At 34.2% G+C, this 12,387-nt stretch overlaps 1 long non-coding RNA gene across 1 annotated transcript; it reads right to left on the minus strand.

Annotated features, from left to right (window-relative positions):
- Window positions 1-1,809: 1,809 nt before the first annotated feature.
- Window positions 1,810-10,835, minus strand: LOC149496020 (uncharacterized). Its single transcript, XR_016320780.1, has 5 exons — window positions 10,105-10,835; window positions 9,464-9,529; window positions 3,501-8,748; window positions 2,860-2,925; window positions 1,810-2,144 (listed from the first exon to the last, which is right to left on the minus strand). It is a non-coding gene; the product is annotated as an uncharacterized LOC149496020 (long non-coding RNA).
- Window positions 10,836-12,387: the final 1,552 nt, after the last annotated feature.

Genomic DNA, 12,387 nt, shown 5'->3' on the forward strand with positions numbered 1-12,387 from the left:
CCTGCAATATCTTTCTCTCCACGTTCCTGCCACCTTCAAGAGAGAAATTCCCCACCATTGCTGAAGAAATATTCTTGTCTTTCAATAAAACAGAAGCCTCCATGTCTTGATAATTGTAGTCCCAATCATCAATGTTTTTGACTAAGAAAATAATATCCCAGTTTGCTGCTACATAAGGTGAAGAAATATTGAATGGGTAGACAGTAACAAATTGAACTTTGAAATCTGGTGCATGAAACTCCTCCTCATAATTACCAAATTTTATAAAATGCCAAAACCCAATCACAGCAAAACATGTTACAATTACCATAAGGGCTATCTCTACCCTTTTTATAGACTTCTCACGACTGTGATTATTTGTTGTCGTAGTATCGGAGTTGGAGGTCGATATTGCGGCGGTAGAAGGTACTGCAACCGTAACTGGTGGAAGTTGGCTATTACTAAATGATTGGACCGGGTAGCCTATTACGGTTGTTGTACCTTGATCTTTATCCATGATCGAGAGAAGAAAACACAGTAATTGTATAGAAACCTAAAGAGAAGGAAGCTCCAGTGTGATTTTGTAAAGATGAATCAATAGCATAAGGATTTCTGTGAAAATTTTGTATAGAAAGAGAGAGAGAGGCGGAAGGGATTAAGATAGAAAAGGGAATATTACGATTTTGTCCTGCGTTTTGCTATAATATATAACGTTGCCCTATATTTTTAGAAATGCTTAGTTTTATCTATACTTTTTGCCTCTATTACACTTGGAGTGGAAAGCAAAATAAGTATTTTAGGATACTAGTTCCACCCTGATATGTTTAATAAAGATACGAATAGTTACAGACGAGTGCAGATAGTGAAATATCTATCGTAATAAATATGGTAATAGACGAGTATAGATTTCTGGGTACCCGTTATCTGTTACCCAATATATTAATTAGGTTTTACCATAGTTACTGGCATGTACCATTTCCTTCATTAGAAAATATATATTTTAAATAAATTCGGATTTAAATAGTTTAAAAATTATTATACCTTATCCGTTTAAGGGCATTTTGATCGAGTTTGGGATGGTTACATGTAATAAAATTTTAAACGAGTTTGCATACGGATAGTGTTTAAATAGATATAGGATGGGTACAAATAGTAAATTCTAAATGGATACACACGTAGATATCCCAAAAATTCGCAGGTGTTCACTTTGTTTTCATCCCTAGTTATACTCTTATATACTTTTGTAAATTTTTTGCAATTTTTTCATCAAAATATTATTATTTAATTCCCTCTATTTTATAGAGGTTGTTCCCGTGACTACATCCATTATTTTGGGCTTACAAATAGTGTAACTTTCGGTTACATCCATGATTTTCGGCTCAAAAATAGATATTAATTTTAATATTGATAAAATCACAGTTTGAAAAATACAATTGATCTGCTCTAAGTGTAATTACAACTTAGGTCTCACACATTAAAAATTATTTTCAATTAAGTCTAATTTTTCTCCCCTCAAAATTCAACAAACTGGTATCGGAGCTAGATCTGTCAAGTACCGGTGTTTGTGATTAAGAGCAAGGCAATCTTGTTAAGTCTTTTCAGTGAGTTATATTGTTTAGGTTTGAGTGTATAAGGAGAGTTTATTAGCTTGAGTTATTTAGTTGACTTGCTAAGTTCTTTCTGTCCTATATATTTGTCACGACCCATTTCCGTGGGCCGGACCGGCACTAGGGCCCAGGTAAGCTTAAGGCCCCCGAGGCCCGTAGTAAGCCTAAATTATTCAATCTGTCTACATGATTCTCCTAATTTCAACAAAACAGTAAGCCCATATGACTTAAGATATAAGTTTTATAAAATTTTCAAACATCTGGCCCAATATCAAATAACACATAAAATTTAACCAGGGCCTATTCACAATAACTCATAATTACAATAAGGGCTTACTAGTTTACCTACAGTTAATTACACAATAATTAATTTATAGCGTAGTGCTAACAATAAGGCCCAATTTAAATACACAGCCCTATAACTGCGGAGTCCAAAAAAAAATCTGATAAAAGAATAATTTATACATTCAAAATTAAATATCAAGAATATAAAGTTTACATTTATAACTCTGCGGAGAAGATTGCAGAGCTTCAGTCGGATCAACTGCTTCCTAGTACCTGGGAGGTTTGGAGAGAAGGGGGTGAGTTTTGCAACTCAGTGAATAATAATAAATAATACACACCACATACAGTCAAGCAAAATGCACCCTACTATACTGAATGAACACACAACAGTCAACCATATGACATTACATCAGCACCCACAAACAATATCACCTTCAAATAATCACATCACGTGGAAATTAGTCAGTGGCGTCACCTAAACCCCCGACGAGCCGTCCTCTCAAACAGCCCATCCTCTCAAACATGTGCACCCGGGGAGCCAATCCCCCATATCTGGCCGACCGGTCTAATCCTCACTTGACCAGTCCTCTCAATATTTTATTTTACATTCTCTCTTTTCTTTTCCATATCATCAACATCATTTCATCAATTCATCAGGTGCACACGGGGGCGCCGATCTCCCATTTACCCGGCCGACGGTCCAATTTCATCAGTTCATCAGGATCCATATTTATCGACCGTCCTCACAAACCCAGGGTGACCCACTTCATCCCAACTCCACACAAACAGAGCACAGTATATACACAACACAAATAATCAAACAATTCATTTATCATAATACACCAATTTCATCCAAATGCACAATTATGCATAAGTATAATTATAGTGATCATAACATAATATTTTTGAGAAAATACAATATGTAAATATATAAAAATGTAATGTTATGCAAATGCAGTGTTGACATGCATTATTTATTATTACTCACAGTGATGGAGAGCGAAGTTCTAGCTTTGATTCTGTCCTGGAGGAGCACTAGATGGACCCGGGCGATCTAAGAAATTTAAGAATGACACAAAACAAAAGTAACTACATCAGATAAAGCATTTCTTTACCACTCTTAGAATTTTATTTATTTCTTCTGAAATCTATTTTATTTTCTTATATTTTCTACTCTCTATAAATAATTAAATTTCTATAATGAATTTTATTTGCTACCGAAATTCATTTTATTTCTACCGAAATTTCGGCAGCATCTCCCCTAAAAATTGGATTTTCCACCTGTTAAAATATCAACAATTTATCTAATAACTCCAAATCACACAGCCCATCCATCGGGCAATCAATCAATCAATTCAATTTTCTCATCCTCCATCCGAAAATCCATATCAACATTACCTTTAATTCTCAATTCTTCATTTCATTCCATTCATGATATTATCATCAAAATTCCTCAATAAATTAATCAAAGGATTTTAAGTGAATCAACATTTATATTATAAATCAATACTGAAAATTAAATTAACTTAATTTAACTACTCACAATTACTAAATTAAATTAACTAAATTAATTAACTACAATAATAAAATTAATTTAAGTAACTAAAATTAGTAGCATTAATTTATTACCCCAAAATATAATCTTTTGTCGAATTTCGCTAGATCGGGGATTTTCACGCGTGCCGGATCGGAGAGCAGTGGCTGTCGGTGGTCGGAGGCACGCTGGAGCGGCGGCAGAGGCGCGATCTGTTGTGGCGGAGCAGCAGGGCACGGTGGTGGCGCGACAAGGTGGAGACTGTGCTGCTGTTGTGCGCTGCGCAATCTGGCAGAGGGCGGAGCTACTGGCAGTGGCGCGCGAAGGAGCAGTGAGGCGGTGCGACTGGCGGCGTGGAGTGGCGGCGAGGTGGCCCGCGAGGGCTGGGTGGCGCGCGATAGATCTGCTGTCTCTCGCCAGTCACACGCAGACAGACGCAGGGAAGAAGAAAGAAAAGAAAAGAAAGAAAGAAAGAAAGAAAGAAAGAAAGAAAGAAGAAGAAGAAGAAGAAGAAGGGAGGAGGAGGCGCAGTGGCTGTGTCGGTGGAGTGGAGTTGAGGCGCTGGTGAGGGTGACGAGTAGAGGTGCAGCGCTGGAGATAAAAAAAAAAAAAAAAAAAAGGAATTTTCTAGATGGTTTGGGTCGAACCGGTTCGATTCGGTTCGATTCGACCCATATCTTTGGTTTTCATTTGGTTTTCGGCTTTTTCAGTCGGTTTTCGGTTCGGTTTCTCACAGTGTTCGCATTAAAATATTGAAATAAATTTCCAGGCTGTCGGTTTATTAAATTTAATTGGAAAATCTTTGAAAATAAAAAATTCGGGTTGTTTCAGTCTTCCCCCCTTTTAAAAATTCGTCCTCGAATTTTGAAAATAATAAGAAACTAGGATGCAACAGTTGTTTACTACATTGGTGGTTGTGCTTCTCACATAATGATGCAACTGTTAAAAGTTATCACCATAGTTAATTTAAACTTGAGTTGTACTATATCTACAAGTCAAGTCGAGTAAAACATTCATAACCCAAGGCACAGATTCGACTCTAGTATTCACTGTTAAGCGTAAGAATTTAAGTTCCTCATAACCTCTGCTCAAGTAAGGGTTATAACTCTCATTAGCTATATATCATGTGACCTATATTGATGTATCGCCTCATTTATCTCTCACTAGCTATTATAGGCAACGATCATTTCTCAATAAGATACTCATACACAAACCAAGCATTAAATCTTCTGATACTCGCATCCACATATCCAAATTTACTACTATTCCAATTTAGGATCCTTATTATTATTATTATCAAGTTCTACCATTAAGTACCATTCGATCCTTTCCAATTAAAGAGAACAAATTCATTGCACTACCACAAGCTTATTTCGACAGAATCATGACATTTCTCTAACTAATTGCTATCAACTGATAGGAGATCCTGACTTCTATCCCAATCTCATCACATATTTATCAACTTAACCATTTTCCAACGAAGATAGATATACAATCTCATTTCAAATCCTACTAATGAGAATTCATACTATACCATTTCTTAACTAATTATGACAAGAACTTATGCAACTAGTCAAGTTAGCTGTTGACATGCCAAATATTCTTAATGTATTTTCTAAAATATGCACACACCATTCTATTACACTCAACTCCATAAAGAAGTCTAGCCAACATTTTTTTTTTTTATCTTGCTCAAGATGTAAAATTCTCCAAACCGTATTTTATATCCAATTTACCTAGGTCTACGTATCCAGATATCCTAAACAAGTAGTGCCTTTTGCTCTAGCTAAGTATGAGATTAAGGATATTAAACCTATAATCCAACTCCTGATTAAACTATGTCCTTTGTTTTATGTTTCTTCTTACCCATGAATACCTAAGAATATTCAGATAATAATATCATTGGGTTATTCTTTCTCTCCAAGTTTGTCTATCACCTCCAAATTCGTAAAATTTATACCTAATACAATCTAGGAATATCCTCAACCATAATTATGTTCTCTCTATATTCTTTACTCCAAACAAGGTTAATTCCTCATTGAATCCTTCAACATCAGAGTTGCAATGTACCATTCCTCGAATGGACCTAACTAATTAAGTATTCTCTTAAACCATAAGATCTGTCACAAACTGCCATTTATAACACAATTCTATTCATTCAATCATAATTTCCACCAATTGCTAAGAAATTCAGAATAGCTTTACATCGACTCCAAATCATATATGAATGACTCTCATCCTAATTGATATCTCAATCATTCCATGAGCAAATTTTAAATTAATAAATTACCATATTAACACACTTAAGTTGGTCTTCAAGTATAGTGAAGATGTAATCTTAGACCATCTTGTTAACACATCCGATAATCTTATAATTCATGTTTTCAGTTTTTTGAATACTTGTGTGTATTCTTCTCCCTAAAATTATCCCAAATTTACTTGTTTATTCTTACACAAATCTCAATATTCCAAATGAACAGTAAATTAAAACCCAGTTAGTTCATTGATATATAAAATACTCCAGATACCCTTCTGTTCCCTAGAGGCGTAATTATATCTCCCTTTCTCCATCCAATAAACTAAGTAACTTACAAAAATGCACTAAGTAATAGGAATTTCTTATTCTAACTACTTTGCATCAAGACATTACATTTATTCATATTCATCGTCATCTCAAGCTGAATCTCATGATTCTTCATCAACTCTTATTTCAAGTTATTAGTATTAATAACACTTATCACTTGTACATAATACATTTATAAGCTCAATATATGGATTCAATTAATATAACTCATAAAACTATTTTCTAACTACATATTCTAAACTAATTATTCTAAAGCATCTTTTAATTTTCTAAATTTTCATAAATCTTAAATTTATTTACCGCATCAAATTACTATTCATGATCATTTAAATTCTTAATATCCACCTTATCTCTATTCTCCATGAGATATAACAAGAAACTTTTCAATTATACAAATATTATTCTCCTCTATTCTTTATATTCAAATTATGTTCAAATTATATTCAACCTATAATTTTCCTAATATAATTATCACCCCAATATAATAGCGTTTTAATCCCAAAACCACTAATTGCCTTTGTTATCTTTTACTTTTATTTTATTATACTTGGTCCATAGACTTAGTCTGACTTATTAAACATCCTACATGTACTAGGATCTAAATTATATCCTGTCTAATACACTCACTACATACTAAACTTTCACTGTATTAATTCCTAGATTATACTAACTATCCTTTAATTATATATACCACCCTCGTAATTCTATAAACGATCAACCTCATCGCCCCACTTATCATTTTTCTACCAGACATTCCTTTATATTCCTGAATGTCCTTAAGATTAGGTCCATAACTCTTTCATTACTTGTAAATACTCCTATTAACTATTAGTCAATCTTTTTATCAATTCTTGATCAATTTGTCTTAAAATTTATTCTCGTATAAGCATAGTGAGATCAACGCGAACCACAATTTTTCCTACACTCGTGAAATCCCAAAATATAAAAATCTTTATCTTAGATCCTCTGATGTATCATTATTCCTATTTGCATCAAATTTTCTAACAATTATCCTTAATTTGTCAAACCTCTAATTACTAGCTATCCTCATTTAAATCACATTAATTCATATTCCTCACCTTTATGTATTTGATTCTTTTCTTAATATTCATTCAGTAACAGGACTAGATCCATTCTTACTTATCTACTTCATTGGTATAACATCAATTCAATAATTGGATAATTACCTCTCCAGGTCTGATGTCATTCATCAATACACTTAATCATCATGCCCCACTATTTACATAACATAATTACCTTGATTCCCTTATAGAATTGTTCCTCGGATCATAGAATCCCCCATTGAATAAAATTCATTGTTTGTACTTTACATACCATCGAGTGTGCAACAATTATTTTAAACATCAAATTTTAAACATCAAAAGACTAAATACCATTAGATAAACTATAAGATTCCACAAGCCACACAATATCCACCACTAAGTACATAAAGATTAAAGTAATTTATCTCTTACTGAAAATCGCGATTTACTTTTCTTTTAACCACAATAATTTATATTATTCCCTATATTCACACCCTAAAAAAAATAGTTGATGAATACAACAATACACTTTGCTCTACCAAGCAGGGATTATTCATAAATAAAACTTACTTCATATAATAATTCCACCAATATTATTCTTTATGAAAAATACTCATCACCATTATCATATCAAATCACACCAAATCCTTCAATATTCAGACCTTATAAAAATCATGTATATCCATTCCATCCAGAAAAATATTTATCTCAATAATTATAATAAATTCCACCAACCAACATCATGTAAATATCACCAAATACATATATTAATTCAAGGCACCACTTAAATAGATTCTAATGTCCTTAAATCCGAACCATTTAGTTCTCTTAATAAATAATTAGCAACTCATTCTCAATTCCACAGGCACACATATACACACATTCCTGCATTTTTATATATGTATTCCATATTCAACACGTATTAAATAAAAATAGCACACTTTCATCATCTAACTTCAACTTATTAATCCTATATAACTTATCTTCTTACCTACTTAAATTATATATGAATATTATTTATTCCATAGAAGGATTCTAGTTTACGTTTAAACCATCCCCTTAGCATCATTAGCTAAATCACATCTCTAGAGGACAAGGATACAAATTTTAATTATTAAACAACTTGACTTTAACCTGACTGCGAACAACGCTGAAGAGGAAAGCAAGAAAGACTATGTCAAGACATGACAGGAATTACTCCACAGTTACATCTAGACTTATGAACTTTTGCTCTGATACCACCTTTGTCACGACCCATTTCCGTGGGCCGGACCGGCACTAGGGCCCAGGTAAGCTTAAGGCCCCCGAGGCCCGTAGTAAGCCTAAATTATTCAATCTGTCTACATGATTCTCCTAATTTCAACAAAACAGTAAGCCCATATGACTTAAGATATAAGTTTTATAAAATTTTCAAACATCTGGCCCAATATCAAATAACACATAAAATTTAACCAGGGCCTATTCACAATAACTCATAATTACAATAAGGGCTTACTAGTTTACCTACAGTTAATTACACAATAATTAATTTATAGCGTAGTGCTAACAATAAGGCCCAATTTAAATACACAGCCCTATAACTGCGGAGTCCAAAAAAAAATCTGATAAAAGAATAATTTATACATTCAAAATTAAATATCAAGAATATAAAGTTTACATTTATAACTCTGCGGAGAAGATTGCAGAGCTTCAGTCGGATCAACTGCTTCCTAGTACCTGGGAGGTTTGGAGAGAAGGGGGTGAGTTTTGCAACTCAGTGAATAATAATAAATAATACACACCACATACAGTCAAGCAAAATGCACCCTACTATACTGAATGAACACACAACAGTCAACCATATGACATTACATCAGCACCCACAAACAATATCACCTTCAAATAATCACATCACGTGGAAATTAGTCAGTGGCGTCACCTAAACCCCCGACGAGCCGTCCTCTCAAACAGCCCATCCTCTCAAACATGTGCACCCGGGGAGCCAATCCCCCATATCTGGCCGACCGGTCTAATCCTCACTTGACCAGTCCTCTCAATATTTTATTTTACATTCTCTCTTTTCTTTTCCATATCATCAACATCATTTCATCAATTCATCAGGTGCACACGGGGGCGCCGATCTCCCATTTACCCGGCCGACGGTCCAATTTCATCAGTTCATCAGGATCCATATTTATCGACCGTCCTCACAAACCCAGGGTGACCCACTTCATCCCAACTCCACACAAACAGAGCACAGTATATACACAACACAAATAATCAAACAATTCATTTATCATAATACACCAATTTCATCCAAATGCACAATTATGCATAAGTATAATTATAGTGATCATAACATAATATTTTTGAGAAAATACAATATGTAAATATATAAAAATGTAATGTTATGCAAATGCAGTGTTGACATGCATTATTTATTATTACTCACAGTGATGGAGAGCGAAGTTCTAGCTTTGATTCTGTCCTGGAGGAGCACTAGATGGACCCGGGCGATCTAAGAAATTTAAGAATGACACAAAACAAAAGTAACTACATCAGATAAAGCATTTCTTTACCACTCTTAGAATTTTATTTATTTCTTCTGAAATCTATTTTATTTTCTTATATTTTCTACTCTCTATAAATAATTAAATTTCTATAATGAATTTTATTTGCTACCGAAATTCATTTTATTTCTACCGAAATTTCGGCAGCATCTCCCCTAAAAATTGGATTTTCCACCTGTTAAAATATCAACAATTTATCTAATAACTCCAAATCACACAGCCCATCCATCGGGCAATCAATCAATCAATTCAATTTTCTCATCCTCCATCCGAAAATCCATATCAACATTACCTTTAATTCTCAATTCTTCATTTCATTCCATTCATGATATTATCATCAAAATTCCTCAATAAATTAATCAAAGGATTTTAAGTGAATCAACATTTATATTATAAATCAATACTGAAAATTAAATTAACTTAATTTAACTACTCACAATTACTAAATTAAATTAACTAAATTAATTAACTACAATAATAAAATTAATTTAAGTAACTAAAATTAGTAGCATTAATTTATTACCCCAAAATATAATCTTTTGTCGAATTTCGCTAGATCGGGGATTTTCACGCGTGCCGGATCGGAGAGCAGTGGCTGTCGGTGGTCGGAGGCACGCTGGAGCGGCGGCAGAGGCGCGATCTGTTGTGGCGGAGCAGCAGGGCACGGTGGTGGCGCGACAAGGTGGAGACTGTGCTGCTGTTGTGCGCTGCGCAATCTGGCAGAGGGCGGAGCTACTGGCAGTGGCGCGCGAAGGAGCAGTGAGGCGGTGCGACTGGCGGCGTGGAGTGGCGGCGAGGTGGCCCGCGAGGGCTGGGTGGCGCGCGATAGATCTGCTGTCTCTCGCCAGTCACACGCAGACAGACGCAGGGAAGAAGAGAGAAAAGAAAAGAAAGAAAGAAAGAAAGAAAGAAAGAAAGAAAGAAGAAGAAGAAGAAGAAGAAGAAGGGAGGAGGAGGCGCAGTGGCTGTGTCGGTGGAGTGGAGTTGAGGCGCTGGTGAGGGTGACGAGTAGAGGTGCAGCGCTGGAGATAAAAAAAAAAAAAAAAAAAGGAATTTTCTAGATGGTTTGGGTCGAACCGGTTCGATTCGGTTCGATTCGACCCATATCTTTGGTTTTCATTTGGTTTTCGGCTTTTTCAGTCGGTTTTCGGTTCGGTTTCTCACAGTGTTCGCATTAAAATATTGAAATAAATTTCCAGGCTGTCGGTTTATTAAATTTAATTGGAAAATCTTTGAAAATAAAAAATTCGGGTTGTTTCAATATTAATATAGTAACAAAATAAATATTATTTTTACTGTTCGGAAAAAAAAAACTTTTCTTTGTTTATATTATTATAACAATTATTTTTTAGTTTTCAATCATTTCAAGATTGAAATCCAAATATACCAACTACTAGTTGGTCCAATGGGATAAGGCGTTGAATCCCTTAAAAAATGTCCAGAGTTCGAACATTGGCGTTATGGATGGAAAAATTTGGGTTTAGAGGGTCGCCCTCATAATTGGCCTCTGCAGAACTCGGATCCGGAGTAGTCAGCTATGCCGTATACCGGATGGTTTACTAAAAAAAAGATTGAAATCCAAATATAATCCTTATTAATTGAATTGCTGGAGAAATCAAAAGGAGAGTGAGTAGCATAAGTTTAATTCAGAAAGGCGTGGAGTTCTAATGGTCCAATAAGTAGAGAAGAAGAGGAAGAGTTATATGTAAGGAGAGGAAAAAATTTACCTACACCAGTATAGGTCACCTATGCACCAAACTAATTATAAATAGTGTTTTAATTCAAATGATGGTATTTTTAACCATACACTGAGAAAATTTGACAAAACGGTAATATTTTTTAAAATAATATTTTTTAATTTACTTTGTGTATTGGACACTGAGTAGGCAAGAAATTTCCATTATGAAAAAGAATAATGTTGTCCAAACATTAAAAATTTAATCTGGCATTGACATTTTTAACTGCAAATATCATCACCCACTAAAATAAAGGATAATAGAGAGGATGAGACTTTTTTTTTTTTTTGATATCAGGGTGGTGTCCAGCTTTTAGGACTGACTAGTGGACAGATGTAGTTTCTATTTTTCACCTGGTATCCATGTAGATGCACCCCTCCACATGGACCAAGAGGATGAGACTTTACTCTTGTGTTTCTCCTAAATTTACTCCTATATTAACATGTCTCTTTACTAATTGAGTTAAGATTCTTCTTATTCACTTATTTATTATTATTATTATTATTATTATTATTATTATTATTATTATTATTGACTTGCCTAAATCGGGTCTATAAAATGAAAAAATAAGTATTTATTAAAATGAGGGTTTTTTTTACCATATAATGAAAAAAAAAATAAAGTGACAATAATATTTAAAAATCTCTATTTTCATTATTAAACTACAATTTCATCACTCTTGTCGTTTGACAAGTTCTAAATTCTCTCTTGTCATTTGACAAGTGCTGCCACCTTTGTTTTATGTTGTGTTTTGCTCTGGCTTCTATGACTAGAACTGGTATGGAGGGAGATTCCTTGGCAGAATTGTATGAAGGGTTAAGAGTGGAGGAGGTCCATGGAACTTTTCTCAAAATCTAATCATACTAAAGCAGGTATCGGTGGGAATTGACCCGAAATAGGTTGAGCTAACAAAATTCGAGTTTTGGGTGCAAATTCATAACTTGCCTATCGGATTTACATCGGAAAAACTTGGATGTAATGTGGGGAATTATATTGGAATCTGTCTTAAGGCTGACCAAAGGAATTGTTCTGCGATATAGAGAGAGTATATGAGGATTAGAGTTGCCATT

The sequence above is a fragment of the Jatropha curcas genome, chromosome 5 (assembly GCF_041381405.1).
Source record: "Jatropha curcas cultivar XTBG-Jc1 chromosome 5, XTBG_Jcur_1.0, whole genome shotgun sequence".
Taxonomy (NCBI): Eukaryota; Viridiplantae; Streptophyta; class Magnoliopsida; order Malpighiales; family Euphorbiaceae; genus Jatropha; species Jatropha curcas.